At 35.5% G+C, this 17,283-nt stretch overlaps 1 protein-coding gene across 5 annotated transcripts in view; it reads right to left on the reverse strand.

The window, feature by feature from the left end:
- SOX6 (SRY-box 6) overlaps positions 1-13,730 on the reverse strand; it is a 322,621-nt gene extending 308,891 nt beyond the window's left edge. For all 5 annotated transcript variants that reach the window (XM_026850473.1, XM_026850475.1, XM_026850472.1 and 2 more), the window contains exon 1: positions 13,658-13,730. The gene's annotated coding sequence lies outside the window, so the exon portion shown is untranslated. The remainder of the gene's footprint in view (positions 1-13,657) is intronic.
- Positions 13,731-17,283: the final 3,553 nt, after the last annotated feature.

Consider the following 17,283-nt stretch of genomic DNA (forward strand, 5'->3'; position numbering starts at 1 on the left):
CAGGAATGGCAAGGAAGGCCATGAATGACAGTTTGTGTTTGTACGACTATCTATGTGAATGGATCAGACATTTAGAAAGAGTGGATTGTGTCATTGTGCTCATGAAACATAGCAATGAATGATCAGAACTAAAGAATAAGCAAGAGTAAAAAGGAATTCTTATGTTCGCATAAACTATGAACCATTTGAGGGCACTGCCAGGTCCAAAGGATGTTAAAAAATCTAATGTAGAAATAGGAGAGAATTTCAATGGTGTTAAATCAGGGATTTTTTTCCAGTTGGGGCGGAAGAGGCAGGGGGAGTGTATTTAAATCTATAAAGACAATGAACCTTACGATCTTTATTGCCACATTAAACAGTAACTTTAGTAACTTCTCTGAGAAATCTTCTGTGTTTGGAGCTCTGTAGATTAACAGGATGCCCAAACTAATCTGGGAGTCTAGAAACAAGACTAAGTGGATATTCTCAAAAGATTGTATTTCAATAGACCTCTCATGCATTGGAGCTTGGATAGGAATATAATGACTACTCCACTTCATCATCTAATATCTGTTAAAGACATTTAAATACTTCCTTAGTAATATTACTTCCTCTGGTTACAACAACTGCAGACTGAGACGTCCTGGGAAAATATTCTCTTATCTATAGAGCCTCTGTTTTTCTCTTACTATGAAACTTCTATCCTTCATTAACATTCAAATCACCTTCGTGCTCTGCAGCTGGTGGAGAGGCACTTCACTTTTTTGTCCTAGCAGTGATATAGCAGAACCTTTAACCAAGAACAGGATGTGTCTGGGAACACCTTTAGTCTTCAAAGTTTGTAAACTCTTTGGGTTTTTAGAAACTTGACAGCAAAACAGAGACACTGTCCGGTAAATAGCTGCAATTAGGAATCATCCTTTTCTGTATTTTTTTTCCTCTTTTTTGAACCATTATTTTAAATGTACTGGTCTTAAACACTGTATAAGAGGGTATTTCACAAGATTGTTCTGCTGAGAGAAGTGTTTTCTATTTTTAAAAGCGCAATCTCAGAAATATGCTGCTTTCTCTAACAGCAGGTAACTTCTCCCTTTGACTCACAGAGATACTGAAATTTGTAATCCTACATCTCTGAGGAAAGAAAGAACATTTTAGGACACCAGAATTCAAGATTTCTTTCAGCATTGTCTATTAGGCTTAAAAAGTGGTTTTGCAAGCAGACTTTTGCCACACTATCAAAGAGATCTTTAGGCTGGTCAAATCTGGCAGAGAAAATAGAAGGTAAATTTGCACTGAAAACTAGATTACTTAGCTATGTCAAAGATCTAAAGGCTACAACTGTTCCTTTTTCTAATATCACTTGTGCCTTCCCTGGACAGAATTACATATTCATGACACATTTTATTGACTTTTCATATGCAGTACTAAGGAGGGGAATAGCTGTTTTAATGGCGCTGGCTGATTATTTGGGCACTCCTGACCTCAAAGTTAAATACAAATTCCCAAAACATTTAAGCATTCTTGAGCATTCTCTACAACGAATAAAACTATAAACACAAAGTTTAATGTATTTATTAATAAATACCATTTCCCTCAAAAAAAAAAATGTTTTACTTTGTAACTGGATAAACCACACAGTATTTCTAGATCTCAGATCTTAAATTATACCAGTTATATCTATGTTAGGTCACCATTCTATTTGAAAATTATTTATATTTCAAGTTAACTTTAAATTACTGGTTATATTTTTTAAACACAAAACCAATCCTCTTCCATTCTGTTCAGTTTGCAATACTTCAGAGGTCACTGTGGTCATTAATGGTGACATTGCTATTAAATTAACAATGAATGGTTAATCACTTTTTGCACTCTTACTGTTTTTTTAATTTGTAGAATTTGTGCAACTAGTAATAAAAGGATCTTCTTTTGGTGTTCACTTAATTTTATAGTTACTACTTTGGAATAAAACAAAAGTTTTAATAGAATCAGAGACTATCATTTTAAAAAGACAGCTTAATCTTCTTCTAAATATTTTTCGATTTGATGTTGTTATTTATTGGTCATATTCTCAATATTTATTAAGACTATAGTGCAGTTAATTTACCAAATTTGACCTCGGGAAAAAAAAAAAAATTAAAAGCTATCACATTTTAAGAGAAATAACATTAAGCTGCTGCATTCAAAGTACTGAAAGAATTTCTTTCATGAACACTAAATGCTCTCTTGTGCTACATTGGAAACGTATGACCATATCTTACACAAAAATAACGTAGCAAATCCTTTTTTCATAGCTATCTAGATGCAAAAATTTCTAAATTTATGATTGGTCAAGGGGTTATTTCTACAAGTGAAGCTTAATCTGAAAATAAGCTTTTGGTACAAAATTACTGAAAATGGTAAGGGGGTGAGAAACATGTATAACTTCTGTATAAAATAGAACATGCAGAACCATGTACCCTTTAAAAGCAGTAAGACATTTTCTAGTAGTTGTGGGTAGCTTTAATTAGTATTTCAGCAGTTTAAAACTGCACTTACTGAAATGTACTACAGGTAGTAGCAGTTGCTACTACTACTTCTGTATTTATAATTGTAATCTGTATTACAGCCATTTCTGGAGGCCTCCACTAGTCCCTCTTCTGGGCACCAGACTTTGCTATCCATGGAAAGAATACAATTTAAAAACGTAAAACAGTTAATCAAAGACTGAGAAAGGAAACCAAGATGAAGTGAGCTGCTCAGAACCATAAAGCCAGGAAGAGTAACCACTAGATTTATTGCAGGTCAACCTGACTGGACGCAAACACTGAATGACCTTGAAGAGTTTTCATTTTCTTAACTCATGAACACTTATGAAAACAAATATCCTTTCTATACACCCAAACTGGAAAAAATCTGAACGGCCACCAAGAAGAACGTTTAGGAAAAATATATCGGAGCATGGTACTTACCTAAGAGACTGGAGACTTGCACTAACCCTCAAGGAGAAACAAGTGCATGCAAGTTGATCCCTCCCATCTTTACCAATACAAACCATAAAATTAGTGCCTAGGATATAGCCTCCCTTCCATTCGCAGGTGCAGCTCCTCTGAATGCTAATGTCGATCACATGTGCTTACAAAGCAAAGCAAATTCTCCTAAATTTCATTGGGCTGGACAGAACAATATTTCAAAAAGCAGCTGTTGTTGGTAGCATTCAAGTTTATCGGCAATCCTTATAAAACTGCCCCCAAAACACATGCTGTATCTGATCTCAAGTTAAGAAGGCTTTTCTCTAAAGAGTATTGAATCACTTTAATGTAGATTCTAATGCTGCCTTACTCTGCTTTCAAGGTAGCTAGTAAATTCAGCTTTACTACGGTACTATAAAGATGTGAAAGAACTGTAATAGCATCTAAAAATGAGCTGTTACCACTATACTGTTCAGTTTAGAAAACTCTAAACAGAATACTGATGAAAAATGTTAATGATAGTTTGCTGAGTTGCCAAGAGGAATAAGACAATTCACTATATTTTTGTTATAAAATGTAAATTATAATGTCCTAAAGAATCTGCCACAACTCCAAGAACTAAAAGGAAGATCTAAACAACACTGTATTTCAGTAATTTAATTTATAAAAGAGCTATCCAGCAGCCATACTTACATAATCAGTAACCTCCTAGCAAAGATCTCAGTATTCACAGGATTTTAACTCCTGCAAAGTTGTGTCAATTGCAATGAAGTACCTCAAAGTACTTAAAGCACCTTGCTGAATTAAGGCCTTAATCACATATATGTATATGTCCAAGCAGTTTGCGTGAGACCACCAATATAGTCTCAATAGGTTGGATAAGTAGGAAATTCAAAATGTTCTAATAATGTAAAATGTTGGAAATGACCCTTGAGTCTGTGATCCTTTAGCTTTGAGGAGGTGGACTGTCTCCTTTACTGAACCCACACTTCTGACCCGGAATTTCAGGGCTGAAAATTAACAATTTCTTTCTTGGGCAATGATAACAAAATTATTTTACAGCCCCAGCCCATCCCCAGACTCTGTAGACTGAGTCCATGGCATCTACTCTGTCCTACAACTCATAAATGGCACAAAAGGTACTGAGAAAAGGGAAAAGGGTAGGCAGTGTATCCTCTGGCATCTCTGCATGGCAGCTGGTGAGACAAAACAAAAAATCTGATCACTGCCTAGAGAGTCTATTGGCAACTCTCAGTTGCATCTGGGAACAATGGCCCATCAAAGCTAACTACATATTGTTAATATCCCTACCTAATCCAGGCAACAAGAAAGAAAAGTACAAAGTCCTCTAGCAAATCCTACAACCTTCCAATCACTTGCATCTCCGTTTTCCTGAGTCTTGTAAGCATATACACAACCGTTATTACAGCAGCTTCCCCAGTGCCGCCATAAACAACATCTAGGGCCAGGCTGGGGGTGAGGGTGCATTCACTGCTGGCAGAAGGTATTTATTCCACATTTCCCCAAAATACCGAGAAGGCGACAAGGTCCTATTTCACGCTCCCACCTCACCAGTCTAAGGAGAAATTAGGGTAGTGCAGAACTTCCCTACATGGAAATACTGGGGGCTGGGAAACATGTTTCTGAGTGTTGGATTATGATATTTGCGATACCGAATTTTTGAGCTATTGGGTTCTAAGCCTGCACAGTCTTAAGCTTGCAGCTATTGGCATGTTTGACATTTTAAACTATGAAATACCAACCTATTTTGAAATTGTCCAAATCATTAGTTGTGGAATTTTCCTAGCACTTCATGAATACCACTGTTAATTGGGCAATTAACTCGAAACTACAGAATATGCTGTGATGGCATGATATGATATAAGCCATGTAAAAGAAGGAACAGCCAAGCAACTCAGTATGTTGAAAGATATTAATGAAGTGGCAAAATCTGCCAGAAAAATAATAATGGGTGATTTTAACTACCCCAATATTAACTGGTTGAATAACACATCTGTACATGGTTTGGAGAAGCAGCTTATTGATACTATAAATGGCTTCTTTTTGGAGCAGCTCCTTCTGGAGCACAGAGGAGGAGGAGTTCCACTCAGTTATTAATTTGTGTGTGTGTGTTTGTGTAGAAAGCAAGCATGGGTGTTCTGCTAAGCAACAATGGCCACAGGACAATGAGTTTGAATCTCAGTGATGAAGTATTTCAAGTGGTAACCAAATAGTTAATGGCAGGTGGGTGGGTGAGGAAAAACCCATGAACAACAGCCATCTCAAAGGAAAGGCTGGTTTGGAGGAATGAAGGAGTTTATTCACACACAGAAACAAGCCACCAGAGTTAAAAGGCAGGGGGAGGGGGTGGGAGAAAAAAAAGAAAAAAAGGCTAGCATGTTTCTGGGATAAACTACAAAAATCTATGTGGCCTTAAAAAAAACACTCTTTGAGTCACAAACTCCATCTAAATGCTTTTAACTGGACAGAACACTGATAAGCTTGCTGCCGACTATTGCACAATCTGAAACAAATCTACAATGCAAACTGTGGCAATCAGAACATATAAATTCAGTTTAAAAATAATTACAGGAAGAGAAAAATTATTATTATATTTTGTTTCAATAATTATATAATTATTCAAGTAAATTGGCCTGTGAAGAGGATATGTTAGCTAATGTACAAATCTAGGAATCTGGAGTAAGATTATACAGGTCTTGCAGCTGTTTTGAGGAATACAGGAAAAAGATAATAGAATGTGCATGGTTACATTCTCCTCATCATTCTCTAAAAGTTACAGTTACGTCCATAAAAAAAACATATTTAAGAAAAAGAGATTGAAAAACAAGCAACCAACTTACAGAAAAGTTATACCTCAACATGGTAGTAATAGTCACTTCCTAGCTGTGATTGTTTAGGAATGAGGCTATGGAGGATCACAAATACAGTTTGTTTGTTCCTTTATCATATTTGAAGACCTGGAGATTTAAGAACATATTAGATTTTCATACTGGATCAGAATAACCTTGGAGTGGGCAACAACCAATACCTGATATTTCAGAGGCAAGCGAATATACCTCAATACATAGCAAACAAATCTTTGGGGAAAAGATTCCTTTCCAAACCATTCACACTTCTTACAAACATAGATACACTGTCAGGCTTTAATGAATACAGTAAGGAAGTATAAGGACTATTTGCTAGGGTGAGATGCTACCTTAATATATAATCAATTTTAAAAGGCCAATAACCTAGCAATGATAAAAACTTGCCCAAGCAAGATTGGATAATAGAGATCTAATAAATAACTGTTGTTTAGTAGATATGGGGCAGTGGGGAGATCCAATATGATTGTAGGGGAAATGGCTTTTCAAAAATTTATATTAAAATCTGCATCATGCTTTGAAGGAGGAAATGTTCCATAAAATTAAGGGTTTCTAATCATGCTTTAAAAATGCTGGGTTAAGAAGCAGCAAAGTGACATGAAACCCAGTGTTGACAAATACAGAACACTGCAGCTTAGAAAGAATAATTTCAGCTATTTAATTTCACTGCTGGATTTTATACAAACTATAATCACTTGGTAAAAATGGAACAACAAAATAAAATGTCAATAGTACAAACAAACCCAAAAGACATAAAAAGAAAAGAGAAAATAACATATCTTTAAATAAATCAATAGTGCATGTTCTATTAGGATAGGGTGCTCAAGTCTAAAAGGTATCTCAGAAATACAGGACGGATAAAAGTGAGTTCAATGAACTTCACAGAATTGTTTAATAAACCGGGTACATTCTGGAACATTTTTACCTGTCTCTGAAATGCAAAGGGCTGCTTACTTCCCACCGATGGATCGGCTAATCATGAGCCTGATTTGCCATTCATAAAACTTTCGCTGAAATAGGATCACAAAGTGTTATCACACACTCCAAAGTTAACCACATCTCCTATCCCTTGTGCCTGCTGTAGGAGAACCACTCAAGTTTTAGGTAGTCAGCCATGACGTTTTGGGGAGTGAAATTTTTACTTCACTTTCATCATGCTAAGCTTGGCTTCAGATTCTTTCACTTTACTCCAGTCACTCCTGCAGATCTAACCATAGTTCAGTGTTGTACCACTGACCAGGCAATTCTTTAAAAGAAGTATTATATATCCAATACTAAAGCATTTGAGTAGAAAATAGATGGTAAACCAGCAGGAATTCCATATACACAGCCCGTCTGCTAGCTAGTCATCCATCTTTATTCTGGTGCCCCACAGTACTTTAGATCATCTGTAGGACCATGCGTATCAGTCAGACCCTCATTCCTGCCGATTTCCAGATTACGACCACCTCCCTTTCTAAATCAAACTATTCTTTTTCTACTGAAAATAAGAACTTTGAATGAAGTCTTACACTTCATGAACTCTTTCACTGGGGAAGGTGAAAGTGAGAGCTGAAACTTCAAAAACTCAGGTAACCTGCTTTGTTTTAGCATCAGAGAATTGGATTAATTACTCCCTGGGGCTTTTTGGCTCCTGCAGCAAGCATCTTTCAGACTAACTTTCAGAGCCAGGATTATACAGTAATCTCTAATAAATTCATAAAGATAATATGGTATTTACACAATTAAGTGTAGTCTTAGATTATTTTATGATGCACAGTACTGAATCCATCACACACATGTATTAAGAACAGAAGATCTCCCAGTTAGTTCAAATGGATTTTAATATCTTGTTAATGTATATACCCTAACATATCAATTCATCATCACTGCACATAAACTTAAAATACTAAAAGTAAAAATGAACATTTTCACATTATTTATATTTTAATTATTAATGAAACAAACAAAACAAAATCACAGAAAGTGGATTTAAAAAAAAAAAAAAAGTACAGATTCTTAAAACTGACCTTTATGCTCTATCTTATCTTTAATATCATAAAGTAACATTTTTAATAGAGGCTTCACTTTGATCAGCTCTTTTTAATTAACTTTAGAAATGTGAGTGTTTTACAGCACAGTATTTATCTTTTTTTTTATTTTATTTAGCTATTAACACTTATGTTTTACCTTCAACAGACCATTATCAGATTTCTATTGAGTCAGGCTTTGGTATATACCAAAGATCTTGATACATCTAGCAAGCAGTTAACCTCTTACCCCACACTCTCCCATAACTGTGATTATGATGAATGAGTTGTTACTTCTAAGCAATTCTGGTTTCTGTCAATAAATGAATCAAACAGCCATTGGTATATGTGCATTAGGAAGACAGAGAGAAAATGAAGCTGTCTGTGGACACCTTATAACCCTCACCCTTTTAAGTAATATGATTTGAAAAGTTAATGCTGACAACAACTGTTGGCGTTGTTCATCCATAATATAGAATAAGAAATCTTTTGTGAAATTTACGTAGAATGAGAAATACTATATATAATTTACTACTCGCAGTGTGGCTTGAAGAAAATTCTCTTTACAGCTTTTCTAGGATCCTGCATTGTAGTTATTAATTGACCTGAGGCTCTGGGTTTGTGATGAACAAGCATTTCTTCTAAAAATATTTTGGCTCTGCAAATGTCAGTCACTTGCAGAAAACCTATAGGACTCTATCCAGGTATGGACTTGTACAAATACTTTTCTTCCACATTCTTAATTCAGCTTCCTAGCACAAGTATTTCCAACAGATTCCTCTCTCCCAAGAACTGCATGCAACTTCAAGAGCATATAGAATTGTTTGGATGAGGATTTCTATTTTATTGCTTCGTACTTTTGCAAAGAATTTTTTAGACAGCAGATGGGTCTAGTGCATTACACGGATCTCATCCAGCACACATATGGAGCAGCAGCAGAGCAAGGAGGTCCTCACTTACATCCAGAGCATGGCAATCCTTTGAAAAAGCACTTCTAGCAGCAGCCTCACTAAATGGTTCAACTTCATCAAAAAGTAAGCAAAGACCACATAGGTCCTGGCCTCTGTCTTTGTGCACTGTGTCAGAAGCTGACTGGAGAGTGCTCTCACCCTCAGTGGTGTCATTTTAGTAAATGCTTAAGAGTCTAATAGCACAAAAACCATTTGGGTTTGTAGGAATGAAAACTCTTGTTTTGTATCTTTTCTCTTATGGCATAGATTTCATTCTTCATAAAGAGTTGAAGATTTCTGTGCTCCATTAAATATCAAAATCCTAGAATAGTTGAAGCATTGCTTATTGTAAGAAAAACTGGCTAAAATGAATACAATGCATATTGCTTCCACAGTACGAGCAGGCCATATATCTGTTAATTGATTTACTTGCTACCAAGAAACAGTCTGTATGGTCAATAGAAAAGCAGCCAAAATAATGTCTGCTGCACTCAGAAGGTAAACGGGCTTCTGTGCCAGCATCATGCAACAGACGCTCCTTCTATTAGAACAAGAAGTCCCTAGGTGACCTCCCACACCACACAGCTTTAGGAAAATTCACACAGGGCAGTCCATCAGACATCCCAGCTAGAAGCACAGGGTGGAGAGGGAGAACTTCAGATAGTAAAAAACCAAACAGGACTGTCTGTAGTTTTGATTGGACTTCTGTCCTGTTCTCAGCAGACGAATGTCCCAGCCACCATTCTCTCTCCAGTCTTTTTTCCACACCTTGCTCTCTTCAAGCACAATTTAAAAGCCCTGGATGAATGCAACTGTGTTTCTATCAGACCCACACTGGTAAATGTGCTTGGGCATCTACATACCAGGTATTACTCGAGTGTAAAGATGCTGCATCAAACAGAGCTTCTAGTGAGGCATCGCCTAGCTTTCTTAAAAGGAATTTTGAAAGAATCAACTCTTTATAGAAAGAGGTAAGTGATAAGCTGATAGACACCTCCTTGATCAAAACGCTAATGAAGAATTATATCTTACGAAGACAAAAATGGAGACCAACTTTTTAAGAACTGAGTTCAATATATATTGCTTTTCTAGAAAGTATAGACACTGCTTTTTCCCAAACAAATTAACTGTAATTCAGTAAGACATCAGATGTTATCAATTAAACTTGTGAAGTTAAATAATGCCAAAGATTCATAGGTCTTCACTTGCTCCAAATAAGCTGTGCCTTCTTTGACTTTATCATGTAAACATTCACAATTTAATAGTTTTCTCCTTTTGAATAAACTGGTACAAACACAAAGGCCAAATCTATTTGGTCATATACATCATGGTGCAAACACAGTTTCTAAGTTTTGAATAAAACCATTCCAAATTAAACAAACAAACAAAAAAAAAGTATTAAAACTGCCTTAAAAATAAGATTAAGGAAATAATATTAAATATTGAGTTTGAAGCAAAGCATACTCCATGATTATGTGCTAATTGGAATAACTATTTGCAAAGAGGAAGTTTACCTATTCACAATCTCTGTTTTGTTGTGTTAGAATGTGTGCTCATGTCTGTGTCCCCTGTGTGTTTATATTTTTGTTTTCTTTTTAAAGCAATTTGATTTTAGTCTCAAATCCAATTATATTATTTTTACCATCTCTTCAATACAGGATTTTCACTGAGGAGCTTTTCTCACAAGACACTGAAGTTTCATGGGCTTTAACACCATTCATTTCAGGGTGGTTTTTTTTCCCCCCTCTGTTGGTGTTTTGACTTTGTAGTCAAGTCACAATAAAATGTTTACACAGAAACTGAACTGCTAGTAAAAACATATTTCTAAATGCTGATGTACAAGAAAAATATTTCTTTAAATGCTGTGTTATCAGAGGACATTTATTTTGCCATCTGTAACTTTAAATAACTATTGCAGTTTACTACTGAACAAACCTACTTGAGAAGAACAATTAAATAAATTAAACCATGTTAAGACCACATTCTTGAAAAAAGTAACCTTTAGTTAGGACAATTACTCTGTGGGCATAACACAAAAGCACAAATGTCACATTTTCCATGAAATTTACTTTTGTATGAATCATCAATCCTGTTTTCTCCTGAACAAAACTAGCCAAATATGACAAAAAAACCCCAAAGTTGTCTGAACTGGATGATCCAAGTAATTACATGTTACAGCAGAATGTATCTATGACAAAACTTTCAAAAATTTGAGGAAAAAGTTATTATAGCCCCTGGTTGAAATAGCTTTGGTATAGAACTGTAGCAGTATTTAGCTGATCTTGCTGTATTCCCATATAAAAAAATACGCACAGTTTCAAAGATCAATCTTCCTAGCACTGATCTACACTCCTTTCCTTTGGAGTATAGATCAAACAAACACACTATAAAAACATGCCCAAATATTATAACATAACATGAAAAAGGTATACACTTCTCATTAGCATTTTTTAAATGCTGCTTAGAATTGAATCTTCTCAAAACTCCTTATATATGAAAACTTTTTGTCTTCAACACCAACCCCCCAAAGCTCCCGTCTTATACAGAATCATTTGCTTAGGGCCTATTTGTTCAGCCTCAGGTCCTGATCCTGATTTCATCAGCTTCCACGGCCACCTCATATGAATAAGTATTTGCAAAAATCAAGCCTTTAAATTGAAAGATACTTGAGATAACAACCCTTCCTATCAGTCTATAGAACACGGTGAAAATTTATGACGCTGCGCATATTACTGTTACTGAATAGTAAGAGTCTGTATCTGCTGAACTAATGAACTACCTACAGAATATTTGCCAGTTTGGAGAGGTAAAATACAGATGATTTAAGCAGATCTAAGCCTGTATTACTATAGAATGTACAATTCAATCCTGTTTTCAGTATGTGAGGAAACACTGGGATAAATCAGTTGTACATCCTACAATTTATTTTCAGTTTATGTGAACTTAAGGTTTGCATATGTTCCTAGATATATAGTGCTAAATACTAAAATAAGTCCTTTAATCGGAGAACACAAACAGTCAGCCATAGTGTTAGCTTCTCCAGATATTCATGTCAATGGGATTGAACTCTGATTGCAGAGAATACCTATAAAAGACTAGACTGTGGCTCATTTTGTGCAGTCATTTTGTATAGTTGTTCACGTGGCTTCACTGATCAGGCTGTTGAACCACGTTCCAGCTCTCACAGTCACAATACTGTAAGGTGTCTCAACTGTACTAACAACTTTTTCTGCAAAACCCAGTGTACAGCGTGTGATAACAACAGTCCATACTTCCCGTTAAAGTTTAAGTACTTACTTGATTGACCTAAACGCGTTGTTTTCAAAGTACTTTTTATGTCAACTTTGTTTGCCACAGCTTTTGGTCATTGTAAACCAAGAGAAGCAGGGTTCAGATCAGCAGTCCACCACGTGATTACCAAAGCCCTTTATATGTCCATAATACTACATGAACATGAATTAAACAATACTTACAGGTTCTCACCCAATTAGGCTGGTACACACAAAGAAGTTCAACCCTGAATCCACCACTGTACTTATTCCCTTGCTTTGACTGGAAAGTATACTCCATATTGAAGTATAAAGACGTACTGTTTGTATTGACTGATATATTACTATTTCCATTTATAGCCGAGAAAAATGAGGCAAAGAAAGCCTAACTGATTGCTTGAAAAAACATGCAGTGGCAAAGCCAGGAAGAGTTACAACAAATTCCTCACTCTCAATTCGTTAATCACTTGACATTGCCTTCTCAGAACTATTTTTCAATGGTAATACTTTTTTTACATTATTTTATTTGATAACAATATTTTCTTTAAATCCAACTGACAGTGCTCATTAGAAAGATACTGCCCTGTAAATGAAGGAAACTGCACATATAATAGCAAAACCATGTATGAAAATGAACATTTGTAAAGAGGAAGGGTTAGTACAAATTGAACACATTTCCATATTGAGAGGAGAACCAGCCATATTTTTCTCTGATGAATGTAGTTTTGTAAACATCTTTTTCCACAAATGATTGAATAAATATTTATTCATAAACTATATTTGTGACTTAACAGAACAAGCTGTATAGATTGGTCTCATTTATACTACATCATACAAGAAGTATTGCAATAATTTATATCATGCCAAGTCTAAGTCCCGTTAGATTTTCCTTATACTTGACTAAAGCTAAAGACTATCCAAAACAGCAACTCTGAAAGCTTTCTATTTGTCGTGTAAATAACTGTCTTCCTCACAGATTCTCTCCTTTAACTTTCCCCTTTTCAATGCATTTATGCATAGACCTAATCCCATTTGCTTTATTTGAATGTGGGCATACACTGAAATATATTCTTGGGCCATGGCTTAAACGACTACAGTCTCAGTCAGTTTACTGCAACCATAAAGGTCAGTTTTCTCCAGGGTATATAAAAATGCATTCCCAGTCAGCAGATACTGGTCGCCCTAGTGTTTCCTCAATAAACCCACGTAGCATTTCCTCTAAAAGTCCTGTCAGTCTTGAATCACAGCCCCAGTTCATTTCTAGAAATAATTCTCATCACAACTGCACGATGCACTCCTATTACCAAGCATCACAACTGATGTGTTACTGTAAGCAACACTGTTCTCTCATCATTATTATGAAAACCAAAAGAAAGCTTGAAATAATAGGAATATTCACTGTTAATTAAAGCATTTGTAGCCCCTCTGAATAACTGAAGAGTAAGTAGATAGCAAATAAACTACAAAAAGTTTATAAGTAGTTAGGTACATTTCTTAATAAAAGAACATTCTAAAACTGTGATATCACAGTGGTATTTTAAAAAGGTTTCCATTCTTCATGTTAAATGTGTATTAGAAAGATGCACGTAACAGGAAAACTAATCAATAAATACTTACAAATACACAAGAAAATCAGCCCCAGCTCCCAGAAATCACTGGTAAGTTGCTTTTGAATTCATGAAACTGACCTGAAAACGTAAAAAGAAAAAAAGTTGAAACTAAAGCCCAGGGCTGATAAATGTTACTTTTTTATTATTATAGAATAGTTATGATTTTTAACTATGAGCTAAATAAAACAGAACACAAGACTGTTGTCACAATTTAGGCCAAGTAATTTACACAGAATTTGTTTCCAGGAAGCCAATACCAAGAGAAACAATTATTTCATTGTTCTGCATCTCACAGCATAGCAACCCAGTCCATTACAGCTTCTAAGAACTGTCATAAATGCAAGCATGGTTATCTTTTAATAAGGAAAATAGCTGTGAGGAGTTTTTTTAGCTGGTTGGGGTTCTTTGCTTGGGTTTTTTGTTTTCAAATGTTACAGATCATTCATTATTTTTTAAGGCATTTTGTTAACAGCATTTTTCAGCTTAATGGGTATAAAATGATATTGTTTGGGTGTGTTTAACTGGAACCCATCTGAGCCAAAATTCATACAGAAAGAAAGACTAAAGATTTTGTTCTCCTATGGTCTAGATCCCAGTTAGAAGCTTAGCTTAAGTACAATGCGTTCACTATAAGGCATGATTAAATCCAACATTCTTTTTCCTGCATACCCCTCAGTTCTAGTTGGAAAGGTAACAGATGCAACTCAAACCCACAGAGCTCGCCTTATAAAATTCTTTAACTAGCACAATGACTCACTTTATGCCTCTAAATATCCATGGTTTCCTCTCTCCAGAACCCCCATGCATTAGAAGGTAGTTCAGTAGTTTATTTTTATTGTTTGGTCTACATACAGCACATTTTTAGTTCTTATGAAAACAAAGAAACTTTGTTGCACAGCCCTTGTTTTCTTTCCAAAATGTGAGGATGGATATGGGTAACATTAAACTGAAAATAGTAATGGAGCCTGGGCAACTAGTTTAGGTCAAAACCTTTTTGTTCTCTGGGAGCTATCTGATTAATTTGCAGTTCATAAAACAGTGGGTGTAAGCTCAGTTTAAAAACATGTAACTATATTTAAGATGAAATCATCATTTTTGTTAGCCTCCAGTAATCTTTAAGAAACACCTTCCCACAACATTTCTGTATCCTAAAGTGCACCAGCCAGTACTGCACATTGCCTAGAGACAAGGAGAGAATACCAAACTTATCTTGATGTAGAATATCCTCCTTATTTCATACACCCACCCTGAAGTGCATATTATTCATTCCAACCAAGCCCTCCCCCATCCTGAAAGTACACATTTAATTGTGTCTTCTCCCCTGCCATACCAACAGAGAGTCAACAAATCTCATTTCCTATATCAATGCAGTGTTATTATATATTTTAAAAGCAAGTCTGAATCTCATTATCAGCTGATTTATGCCATTAGTGTGCTTTGGAGCCACCAATTAAACAAGGACAGTGGTTCATAAGGTCACAGTTAATTAATCTGAAAGAATATAAATACACTTTAATGCATACCACCTCATGTAGAGAATTTAGGAACAAAGCACCAAACCTTTATTCTGGGTAAGCAATTAGGGGGAAAGGTTAAATATACAAAATTTTAAATTTAGCGTTAGCAGTCTGTTAATCTATCAGGAAAAAAAAGTTCCGTTTGGTAAAAAATCCTGTAGAATAATATGTATGTGAAGCCTTGATTCTTACAGCAACAGTGCAAGTGAGGGAGAAGGCAAACAGGGCTAACCATACCCAGTGATCCTGGGCAAATGAAGGCTTGCTGCTCCAATAACACCTCAGAACTAGGAACCAGCTCAGGCTTATCCATTACATAGTTGGTCAGGAGGGGAGAAAAAAAAAAAAAAAAAAAAAAAAAAAACTGAGATAGACTGTTGTATTCAGTACATCATACAAAACTGACTCTTCCTTCAACCACATTCCCTTAGCAAATTTAATAAAATAGTGCATCAAGTAAGTGTTCAGCAATAGCAGTAGTCTACCAACACAACCAGCGTATAAGTAAAATGCTGAAAACAATCTAATTGTCCAGAAATAGTTATTCACAGTGAAATTTCAAGTATGAGGTACTGGGGTTTATATTGAAGAAAATTATACCTGTTTCTTACTGCCTTGACTCATTTTACTTTGCACAGTTCCCTGCTCAAAAGGTAGACAGTACTAACACATACAAAAATCAAAACTAAACCCTGTGACCTAATTAGATGAAGTAGTTGCTATTTTTTTTTCTCTTTTACACCTGTAGTTCTATTTCTATAGTCAATGTGAGACTTTTTGTTTTTTGGCTTTCCAGGTAATTTTTCTTAAACTAAAAAATACAACTATTTTCTTATCCATGTAGAAAACCCTCTGTCCATCAAACACTAACGTAATAAAGTTAAATACACAATTGCTACCAGGTGTATCTTATAATTAAATATAAATTTATTACATAAATAAAACAGACCAAGGACTAATACTATACAGGTCAGTAGTTGTTCCATGTAGATGTTTATACCTGTTTCTTTTATTGATAAAAGACTCATATCCTGTTTTTAAAGGTGTTCGGGAGGCCAACTCCCACTGATGTTGATAAGAAAGACCCAACCTTTTCAGAAGTCGAGCCCTTATTCTATTAGCTTAAACCATTTACAATTTCACTTTAGATGTCTCAAGTTGAACTCCAGGTGACTACACAGGTGAATAGTTGTTGCATAAACATATACAAGAACAAGTTTTCTTTAAAATATGCTGTTGATTTAATTTGTACAAGTCCCACCAGAAACTTCACTCAGATATTTTGTGGTCGAAATGCTCTCAAAACATTCTCAATATGGGCAATTTCTGCAGGTATTTAAAATGCTTGTTTGTAACGTTGCTAGCATCTTTATCAAAGATTGGCTCTCCCAGTCACACTATGTAAGGGGAAAAATAAAGTTGTAAGAGCAATTTATGCTGTAATTTCAGGTACCTTTGCCAAAAGATGTTTCATACTTAAATTGGCGTATAACATGAACCAAACAAAAAAGGTTATCTTTTCCTTTTCCTGACTTTCTGTTCTACCACTCTGTTAAAACGCCAAAAATTTGATGGTAGAGGAAAAATACAGTGTAAAGATTTAAATCTGTGTACTGGTGACTCCAGTGCTCTGATACTAATCAGCATTTCAACTTTCGAGCTGAAGCATGGCTGCAAGGTTGGGGAACTGAGGCAAAAGCCATATGGCAGACTGGCTATACTTCTCTGGCACTTGCTGTTGGAGACACCCAAAGGTAACACAGCATGGAATCCCAAGTCTTGGAAAGCAGAAAAAACCCAGACAATAGAAACTGCCAACACCATGAAAACAAGAAACCACAAAAACAGGGATTTACAAAAGATCTAAGGATTCAGACAATCCACTTTCAATGAAAAGAGCAGAAGTTTATTATCGCCTTGTTTGCCTCAAAAGTTCCATTTTAGAAAAACATAAAAAGGTTACATTTTAAATTAAAAGGTTTGCTCAGAAGCAAACATAGCAGTTTTCATGGGTTTGACTGTTTGTTTGTTTGGGGTGTTTTTTTCAAACAGGAAAAGGTGTCCTAACATCAGGTAACATGAAATAAGACCAAGGTCATTTCTGTGAACCAAAAAG

This window comes from Athene cunicularia, assembly GCF_003259725.1.
Source record: "Athene cunicularia isolate RWA chromosome 5 unlocalized genomic scaffold, athCun1 chr5_part2, whole genome shotgun sequence".
Taxonomy (NCBI): domain Eukaryota; kingdom Metazoa; phylum Chordata; class Aves; order Strigiformes; family Strigidae; genus Athene; species Athene cunicularia.